The sequence below is a fragment of the Acinonyx jubatus genome, chromosome E4 (genome assembly GCF_027475565.1).
Source record: "Acinonyx jubatus isolate Ajub_Pintada_27869175 chromosome E4, VMU_Ajub_asm_v1.0, whole genome shotgun sequence".
NCBI lineage: Eukaryota > Metazoa > Chordata > Mammalia > Carnivora > Felidae > Acinonyx > Acinonyx jubatus.
The window spans coordinates 63,368,593-63,378,390 of record NC_069395.1 but is presented as its reverse complement, the minus strand read 5'-3'; the positions used below and the strand labels follow the sequence as shown (position 1 = coordinate 63,378,390).

The window sequence follows — 9,798 nt, the reverse complement described above, 5'->3', positions numbered from 1 at the left end:
GCCCCCACTCTGGAAAACAGTATGGAGTTTCCCCCCAAAATTAATGTAGAGATACTACATAATCCAAGAATCCCACCTCTGGTATGTACCCCCCCCCCCAAATCACAGACACGAAATCAAAAGGATACATGCACCCTGAAATTTAGAGCAGGTTTGTTTACAATAGCCAAACTATGGTAGCAGCCCAAGTGTCCAGCAAGTGATGAATGGATAAAGGTGCAGTACAGATCGACAAGGGAGTATCATTTGGCCATAAAAAATGAAATCTTGCCATTTACAATGGCATGGATGGAGCTGGAGCGTGGTGTGCTAAGCGAAATAAGGCAAAGACAAATACCCTATGATCTCACTCATATGTTAAATTTAAGAAACAAAATAAGCAAAGGAAAAAGAGAGAGAGAGAGAGACCCAAATCAGACTCTTAACGGCAGAGAACAAGCTACTGGTTACCAGAGGGGAGGTGGGTCGTGGGATGGGGGGCTGAGGGGATGGGGATTAAAGAGTATACTTAACTGTGATGAGGATTAAAAACAAATAAAATGATTTTTTTTTTAATTTTTTAAAGGGAAAAGCACCAGATCAGAGGAGGGTCTGACGGGCTCTGCAGACCCAGGGAAGCCTCACAGCTGGGATAAATCGGCACCTGCTGCCTGGGCCTGGCAATGGAAGAATTGGTTCAAAGTCTGTATAAGATTTCCCATCATGCCCCCTCCCCTTCTCCACACAGCCAGGCGAAGGCCCCGCCTCCCCACCTTACCCAGCCCCCACTCCCCAGGGGTCCAGAGGTTAATTTTGGAGAAATAGAAACCTAGAGGTCCAGATCCAGGAAGAGCTGGCAACCAGGGAGGCGGGGGAGAGGCCCTGGGCCGAAAGCTGAGGGTTTGTGTGAAAGTGTAGCCAGGCCTGTCCCCCTGCTCCCCCAGCGCGTCACCCGGGTATATCACCAGCCTCAGCCCATCCTCAGGCAGAAGGACGAATCTCTTGGGAGAAACCGTTGGGCTAAAACACTGAATTGCCGACCAGAAGAGGTGGCCTTGTCGCCCTGGCCCTGTGTGATGGGTTTAACCACGCAGGAAGATCTTTTTGGGGGCCTTCGCAATCCTGTTGGGGAGTGTGGCGGTAAGAAGCGGTCCTGACATGAGACGCCGAAGGAGTGGGCAAGGGAGAGATTAGAAAGGGGACGTAATGGTCGCGGGTCAATTGCTCAACAGTGGACAGTACTCGGTGGGTAGTAACAATAAGGCAAAAAAAGTCAATGTTGGCCTAACCAAGATTTCCATATGACAATGTTTGGCTGATGGACAAGGTAGAAATGGGAAGGAGGGCTGAGAGAAGAATACGATGCCTCGCATCTTCCAAAAAGAGCGAGTCAGATTGTGACACGTCTGAGACGGAGAGCCGTATCAGCCAAGTAATCCTCCCGGAGTTATGAGCAGGGAGGAGACGTTGCTAAAAGAAAGGAGGCAGGCAGCTCTCGGCAGAGAGATGCTGAACGAGGAGGTGGGTTGGGAAGTGTTCTGGTTCCCACTGTCGGGTGACAAATTGCCTGGAACTTGGCGGCTTCCAACGGTAACCGCCCCTGTGTGCGTTGGCTCTCCCTGGCTCCGGGCTCAGGATTTCAGGAGGGGCTCTGCTGGGCAGTTTGGGACGCAGGGCTCTCCGGCTGGTGCTCAGATTCAAGGATGTGGAGTGGGGCGGGAGCAACAGGGGCCCAGCCTGGCCTCTCTCCCTGTCTCCCTCTCTCTTTCTCTTCCTCTCCCTCTTTCTCTCTCTCTCTCTCTCTCTCTCTCTCTCCCCATGCAGTCTCAGGGCTTCTCTAGGGGATCCCTCCAGGTAGCCTAATGGGAGCTCTTTCCATATGGCAGCTCAGGGTTCCAGAGGTGAGTATCCCACGGGGACAAGATGTCACGTGGCATCTGTGAGAGCTAATTTTCCGTGTCAGTTTCGTTGGCTCGCGGAATGTCCGGGGATATGTGGTTAAATGTCGTCTGTGTGCGCGTCTGTTAGGGGGTTTCTGGAAGAGATCAGCATTTGATTCAGTAGACTGAGCAAAGTAGAGCAGCCTTCCCTACGCAGGTGGGTATCACCCAGTCCTTTGGATGTCTGAATAGAACGAAAAGACTGAGGAAGGGCGGACTTGCTCTCTGTCTGACCACGTGAGCTGAGACATCCGTCTTCCGCCCTTGGAGCTCCTGGCTCTCAGGTCTTTGAACTGCAACTACATCCCACGGGCCTTCTTCGGTCTCCAGTTTGCAGAGGACAGATGTGGGACTTCTCGGCCTCCATCACTGGGGGAGCCCATACCTTATAATAAATCAATGTCTCTGTCTGTCTGTGTGCCTGTCTGTCTTTCTGTCTCTATCCTACTGATCTATCTCTCTGGAGAACCCGGATCAATACATACTCCTCTGTCACTCTGGTTCGGGGGGAGGAAACATAGACCCTCCCCAATCCCCCCCACCCATTCCCAAGGTGTCAAGGTCTCAGAAGAACACTGCGGGATGGGAGATACTGTTGTGACCATCTGTATAAAAAACAATCTGCTTTTTTTGCGATGAGCCTTGTAGCATTATTTGACCATTGAACAATGTGTGCGTGTTATTTTCACAAATGCAAGTTATGCATTCAGGATATTCATCTCATTCTTTAAGCAGGTGAGGGAAATGTCTCAGAGAGGTGCAAATAATGCTTGAGAGAGGGCTTAGGATTGGAAACAGATCCTTTGCTCTTAGCTCGGTGCTCTTTACTACTGACCAGATGACCAAGGAGAGTCACTGTCATTTATATTAATGACCACAGTCTAGTTCAATTATAGTAGTTAACAAGTGGGCTGGCCAGCAACCTCAGCGTTTTCAGCCTTGCCTGTTAGTTAGCCTGAATATTAATGCAAACTTTGAACGCAGATAATCAGATCTCAGCTAAGCGAGATCAAAGCAAAGACATTGACACTTACATGATGCTTCAGGCGCCTGAGAATTAAATTTGGTTTTCCAGATAGTAGACCCTGGAACTGAAGTTTCTCTTAGGGTCACCCAGGGTGACTCTGCGTTAGGCTGGGAGTCTTCAGTACCCACGTAACCCTCACACACACAATTGCCAGACGAAAACAAAAAACAAAAGCCTTTTATTTAATTTTTTTAATGTTTGTTTGGTTTTTTTGAGGTGGGGGAGGGGCCAAGAAAGAGGCAGACAGAGGATCCGAAGCAGGCTCCGTGCTGACAGCAGCGGGCCCGATGTGGGGCTCGAACCCTTGAACCATGAGATCACGCCCTGAGCCGAAGTTGGATGCTTAACCCACCGAGCCCCCAGGCACCCCCCAAAGTCTTTTCAATAAGCCTCTGCCTAGATTAGTCATGCTATCCTTGTCCATTCTCCAAATATCTACCTGCACATACCACCAAATTTCCCAGGAGAGGACATCGACCTTGGACCTGTGACTGCTCCGGGCATGAGCTATCCATCCCCAAATCCACTGCCACTGCACCTGACTCACTCCTGAGGAGCAGCACTGCTCCCAGACCACAGCCAAGGACTGGGGCATCACTCCCGGGTGGCCAAGTCTGCTGGTCAGGTCTGAGCCTGGTCCATGAAGCAAGAATGTCATTAAAAAAGAGAGAGAGAGAGAGAGAGAGAGCTGTGAACGGAAGCTGGGAGGAGTGGGAGGGCCCCCAAAATTACATAGTGGAAATGTTAGAAGGATCACTGAAAATGATCTTTATGAGTTTCTGATTGGAAAGATAATGCATCTGGGATTCAAGCTGTGTGGGGTGAGTGGGATTTAAGTGACTACATATAGCAAAGAGTAGAGTAATACTCAAAACTGCTTTTAAAGAAAACAGGGCACAGGGGAGGGGGAAGCAAGCCAGAGAGAAACACAGTATCTCAGAAATTCCACTGCAAATATAAGGGCTGAGGATAGGCTGCAAAAGAGTCTCAGCCAAAAGCATCAGGAAGAAGGGAAAGAAAGCAGGGTTCTTATGGCAGTGGAGGCAAGCTGAGTCAGTGATGAGGTCGCCGTGACAGGCGAAAATGATAACCAAAGAACGTGGGGTAGGTGTGTGAGGCTCCGACAAAAAGACATGATTCCTCCTCCAGAGACCACATTAGGGCTGTGGGGTAGAGACCAGCCTGGAGGCTGAAAAAAAGAAATATAATCCTCAGACAGAAGGACCTTCATGGGGGCTTTGACCAGCACATAAGGGGGAGTTTGTTAGAAGCCCAAGTGTGTGGGGCGCCTGGGTGGCTCAGTTGGTTGAGTGTCTGACTTCGGCTCAGTTCATGATCTCATGGTTTGTGGGTTTGAGCCCTGGGAGGCTCAGCTGACAGCTCAGAGCCTGGAACCTGCTTCAGATTCTGTGTCTCCCTCCTCTCTGCCCCTTCCCTGCTCACTCTCCATCTCTCTCTGTCTCTCAAAAATTAAATAAAACATTAAAAAAATGTAAAAGAAGAAGTCCGAGAGTGTCAAGGCTGAGCATCAGGGGGTAACGTCTTTACTGTTTTCTATGGGCTGAATTGTGTCCCACCCCAACCCCCAAATTCATGTTGAAATCCAAAGCCCCAGGAACTCAAAAATTTGACTGTATTTGGATATAGGGACTTTAAGGAGGTGATTCCATTAAAATAAGTCCGTTAGGGTGTGCCTTATCCAATCCAAACGGTGTCCTTATAAGAAGAGAAAGTTTGGCTACACGGACAGACACCGAAAAGATGTGTGTACAGATAAAAGCCATGTGAGGACACAAGAAGGTGGCTGTCTGCAAGCCAAGGAGAGAGGCCTCAGAAGAAACCAATCCTACAGGCACCTTGAATTTGGACTTCCAGCCTCCAGAAGTGTGAGAAAATACATGTCCGTGGTTTAGGCCGCTGCAGTCTGTGCTCTTTTGTTACGGCAGCTGGTGGGAACGAATACAAAGTTTTATAAACGTTTGCATTTTGGGAGCTGAAATTTCCTCTGGCTGTGGCGAAATTTAATTGTGCGTTTATCTGAGTTGGTTGGCTGAACCACAGGGGATATGTAGGAAAAAACCACAATGCTGGGGAAACCTTGGGGGGCAGGTTGAGACTGAGGACTTTGGTTGTTCTGGGTGACCTTCCTTCTCACACGTGGACCGTGAGGAAGTACCTCGGACTCCTGCCCGCAGAGGTGTGAGAGGGCACCATCACACATTTCTGTCTCATCCGCATTTTGAGGTTGGGTCCCCCGGGAGCTTTCAAATGCCTAGGTTGGTCCACGTGTTTAACGAGGCTTATTAAAATAAAAGATGAAAATAATATACTGCCTGGAAAATTTGTTTACTTTTCCCAAGCATGTAAAGAGAGTTCTCCATGCCACTAAAGCGCTAATTAAAAAATAAAACCCACCGTGCTTGGAGAGCCATAATATAAACTACACTCAGAAGTCTTGGTTGGGATACAGAATTTGTGGGCTGACTGGCCTTTGTGCCTTCTTTCTTTCTTTCTTTTTTTTCTTTCTCTCTTCCTAAGTTTTTTTTTTAAACATTTATTTATTTTTGAGAGAGAGACAGAAACAGAGAGACAGAAACAGAGTGCAAGCGGGGGAGGGGCAGAGAGAGAGGGAGACACAGGATCCGAAGCAGGCTCCAGGTCCGAGCTGTCCGCACAAAGTCCGACGCGGGACTCGAACTCACAAAATGTGAGATCATGACCCGAGCCGAAGTTGGACGCTTAACCGGCTGAGCCACCCAGGTGCCCCATGTGCCTTCTTTCATTCCCAGGAAGCAGTTTTTTAAAGTCTGAAAACAACAAGAAAAAAAAAATTAAACCACCAAGTATATAATAAAGCGAGATGGTAAAATGACTATAAATACAATATCCCAAGGAGCCAGAACAGTGAAAATTTCAGTAGGGAAACATGTCTTTAGGGATTTGAAAAGGGTCATCCAAAGCACTTGGAATATCTCTCCAAAGACCTCAGATTTTATCGGACAGGCATGATGAGGCCTCAAAAGCACCAAAAGGTAATTGCATTGGTGGTTGAGAAAGTTAACTCTGAAAGCCAGAAATCGGGGGGGGGGTGTGCAGATTGGGGACCAGGAGTAGAGAAGGCGGTTAGGAGTTTCTATCATTCAAGAGAGAGATCAATGGGCCCAAGAATGAGGGCAACGAATTGGGAAGCATATGGATTATTCCAGAGGTACTCAAAGGTTAGGCAGAAGGAATAGAGGAGTCACTGAAATGTGTGAGGCTAGGAAGAGAGAGCTAAGACGAAGTCAAGTTTTCCAGCTTACGTGGTGTATTAGTTTCCTATTGCTGCTGTAACAAAGATCACAAATCTGGTATCTCAAACGGCACACATGTATTCGTTTATAGTCCTGGAGGTCAGAAGCCTGTCCTGGGTCCCACTGGACCGAAATCAAGGTGTTGTGGGCCTGCTTTTCTTTCCGGAGGCTCTGAGGAAGAATCTATTTCCTTGCCTTGTCCAGCTTCTGGAGGATGCCAAGTTCCCTTGACTCATGGCCACCTTGCCCCGTGTCCACATCCGGTAACGGCAGAGTCTTTCTCCCTTCCCATCTCCTACCCTTCCGTTGTCACATCTCTCTCTGACCACAGCCGGGAAAAGTTCTCTGCTTTTTAAGGGCTCATGTGATTAGAGTGAGCCCACCTGGACCATCGGTTTAACATTCTCATCTCAGAGTCTGTAACCTTAGTCACATTTGCAAAGTTCCTTTTGCCAATTAAAGCAACATGTTGGCGGGCTCTAGGAATTAGGGCGTGGATGTGTTAGACGTTATTCTGCTTATCACAGGTATCAAAGAACAGAGTTTTTCAAATCCATTAGGGGATTGTGAAATCTACTTAATAGGGAAGTACCAGTATTTTCCTTTCAAGGGGAACAGAAACTAATAGAGGATAATGCAGGTGCTCAGAGTAGTGAATTTGCAAAATTTCGATTTAGTTTTTTTATGTGTGAGCATACTCGATGGTGCTGTAAGATGTATTTCTCACTGAAGGTCATGGGCGAAAGTGTTTGAAAGCCATTGACTTAGAGAAGAGGCTGATGACAATGTCGAGCAAAACAGAACATAGCGCTAACAGCTAACATTTGCGGAATGTGCCTGTTTTAAAAGCTTAACACTCATGAACTCACATAATCTTTCCAACTGCCCAGTACCATTGCCGCCATGTTGTGAATGAGGAAATGGACAGAAATTGAGTGTCTTGGCTGAAGTCACACAGGTAGAAAACGGGAGAGCTGGGATTTAATGCCAGACATACTAATATAGTATATATTATATATAGTATATACCATTATTACTACTGGCTCCCAGCTCCCAAGACTGTATACTTAATACCACTCTGCAGGGCCCAAAAGCACATAGGGCCTGAGGAGGAAGGCAGTCTTGCTTCTCTGGTTCCTTCTGCTACTCTGAGAACCTTTGCCCCATGCATACTATCCTATTTAAAATAGGGAAGGCTATGACGCCTGGGTGGCTCAGTCCATTAAGCGGCCGACTTTGGCTCAGGTCATGATCTCATGGTTCGTGAGCTCGAGCCCTGCATCGGGCTCGCTCCTGTCAGCACAGAACCTGTCTCCAATCTTCTGTTTTCCTCCCCCTGGCCCTCCCCCATTTGCATGCTGTCTGTCTCAAAATAAGTAAATAAACTTTTAAAAAAGTAAACAAAAGGAAAGGCCAATAACTGCAGAGCAGAAAATAAAACTTCTCATGTAGCCCTAGGTATGAGTGTGTGGTGGGAGAAGAAAGAGAAGTTTCTCTCAATCCAAAGTCTACACTGAGCTTCCCTCGACAGGCTGAGAGCCTAAATTTCAAGCTAGGCTTTGGAGTGTAACTATAACACACACCATCGAGACTAATATGTTTGAAATTAACATTAATATTGGTTCTTGAACAATGAGGATAAATAGACCACTACTACTAATAAAGATTAATAGATAAATAGTCTTAGAATAGACACATGCAATGTGTCAGACATCGTAAATACACAGATACAAACTATATTTATTTTTTTAATGTTTGTTTATTTATTTATTTATTTATTTTGAGACAGCGAGAGAAAGCGCGTGCATGTGGGCGAGTGAGGAACAGAGAGAGAGGAAGAGAGAGAATCCTAAGCATCCCGACCTGGGGCTCGAACCTGTGAACCGTGAGATCAGGACCTGAGCTGAAATCAAGAGTCGGACACTCCACCGACGGAGCCACCCAGGTACCCCAAACTATATGTTATTTCATCAGTAACTAGTTTACTTATTACCATGCAATCAAATAAAAATTAAGCGATTACCCACCATTCTCTTTGCTGTGCAAATAGGAAAAAAAGAGAGCTGATCCTTTCCCTTGGAGAAAGGATAAGAAATAAAAGATATTAAATGCTTGTGTTTTTGTTTTTTTGATCAACTTTCCTCAAAGCCAGTAACTTAGCAAAACGCTTAGGAAACCTTATTTCTCCATCCGTGAAATGGAGGCAATCCTACCTACCCCAGAGTTGGGAAGATTTGGTGAGGTGACGCACATGAAATTGTTCTGGAAACCAGGGGGTAGTAAGATGTGCATTGACTATACTTGGGATTTTATTCACTCGTCAAATGTTGATATAATACTTAGTACAAGCCTCGCATTGTTTGAAGTGCTTTGCGAGTATTCGTGGGTCAAATGCTCATAACAACTTGATGACTAAGTACCTCGGTATTCTCATTTTACAGATGAGGGAAACCGAGGCACAGAAAGGTCAGGAGACTTGCCTCAGTTCACAAAGGTAGTAAGTACAGGGGATGGCCTCTACCGCTCGCAGCCTGGCTCGGGTCGGGGCTCGTAAAAGCTCTTCCGTGTGGCACCCACTGGGAAGACGGTGTTTAGATGGGAACTCACTCCCTGTGTCCAAGACATCAGATGTATGGAAGTCAAGTGAGATCTCAAAACCATGACCTAAAGGTCGTCGCCTCTCTACTTCTTTCCACGGTGTCTACCTTGGAAAGCCAAGCTCCTTGGGAGACTGCTCCTGCTGGTGACAAACGCCGTTTGACACGGGCCTTGAAAACGGAATGTTCGTTATCACCCTGATTAGCCTCATACTTTGATATTTCCTTCTCTGCAATGCTGCCTAATGTTTTATTATACCATCTCTTCTTATCGAGCTCCTCACATTCTAAAAAGACTGAAGTTTATTCAGTGGAAAGTAAAGAAAAGCTACTGGGAAACCCGACCATCATTCAGACCACAGACAGTGGACAAATGGTGTGTGGTTCCTTTTTGAGGTGCGATGTGTCCTCCCAGCTCCCAAGGGTGCCCAGAAGGTTTTGTGACAGGTGGTGGGGGTGGGGGTGGGGGAGGTCTTGGGGTCGTAGGGAGGATAGCTCAACCTATCTGCTAAGGTGGCCTTATCAGAGTCAAGTGCAATCCTTTTCCAGGACTTGGACTTTGTCGAAGGCCTTGAAAATTTGCTTAGACACGTGGGAATGACTAGCTGGTCAAGCAAGGATACGAAAATTAAGGAAATTGTGTTCGGCCTGACAACGGAAAGTCTGGAAGGGATGACTGTTAACATGAAGGAAAGAGAAAGGAAGAGAAAGAACAAGATGGGAGATATTGTTTGGGAAGCATTTTGTGATGGGGAAAGCCCTACTTAAACACTAGGTTATTGCCAATGTCCTATTTTTGATTTAGCAAATGAAGGTTGGACACATATTATGTGCTGTTGGCTTGGGATACAAAGATGAAGAAGACCTAGATAAAACATATTTACATACGAAGGGTAACTGGGTGTGAAAGTTGAGTGTATTTTTTAGACTATTCCGTAAGTCCAAGAGAGCACCTTTGTATG

General features: G+C 46.7%; 1 long non-coding RNA gene across 1 annotated transcript; it reads left to right on the top strand.

Moving 5' to 3' along the window:
• The first annotated feature begins 789 nt into the window (after positions 1-789).
• On the top strand, positions 790-9,117 carry LOC128313001 (uncharacterized). The gene is made up of 3 exons (XR_008293075.1): positions 790-1,119; positions 8,033-8,184; positions 8,681-9,117. It is a non-coding gene; the product is annotated as an uncharacterized LOC128313001 (long non-coding RNA).
• Positions 9,118-9,798: the final 681 nt, after the last annotated feature.